This window comes from Chrysochloris asiatica, unplaced genomic scaffold, assembly GCF_000296735.1.
Source record: "Chrysochloris asiatica unplaced genomic scaffold, ChrAsi1.0 scaffold00552, whole genome shotgun sequence".
NCBI lineage: Eukaryota > Metazoa > Chordata > Mammalia > Afrosoricida > Chrysochloridae > Chrysochloris > Chrysochloris asiatica.
In genome coordinates, this window is record NW_006409070.1 from 298,618 (window position 1) to 299,426 (window position 809).

Sequence of the window (809 nt, forward strand, 5' to 3'; positions counted from 1 at the left end):
AGGTACAGATTTCTCAGAAGTACAATTAAGTGTTCTGGAATACCCATACTTCTCAATGTTGTCCATAGCTTGTCATGATCCACACAATCAGAAGCCTTTTTGTAGTCAATAAAGCATAGGTAAAAATCCTTCTGGTATTCTCTGCTTTCAGCCAAGATCCATCGGACATCAGCAATGATATCTCTCATTCCACAGCCTCTTCTGAATCCAGCTTGAACCTCTGGAAGTTCTCTGCCAATGTATGATTGTAGCTGTTTCTGTATTACCTTTAGCAAAACTTTACTCACTTGAGATACCAAAGAGATTGTCCGATGAAAGCCTAGCACTGTAAACAAGATTAATGTCTTACAATAGGGGAGCGGTGAAATAAATTACCGAGCATTCTCTAGTTGAATAAATATATATTCATACAAGACATTATTTTTGTTCCTGATTTTTGACATGTAAAGATATCTATGACATTTCTTTTTCACTAAGAAAAGCAAATCAAACAAATTTTAAACTGTATTAGAATTGTCATGCAATAAATGTAAAATCATTGTGTGTTTTGATGCGGATATATATTAAGTGAAATTCTAAAAGTGCTTATCTAAGAATGGTGTATTTTTATTTTCTTCTTTATAATTTCTCATTTTAGTAGGATAATTTATTATCCTAGTAAATATATATATATTATTGTTGTTGTTAGTTGCCATTGAGTTAGTACCAACCCATAGCGACCGTATGCACAACAGAAAGAAACAGTGCCCGATCCTGGGCCAACCTCACTACTGTTGCCACGCTTGAGTCCATTGATGCTGCCACTTGGC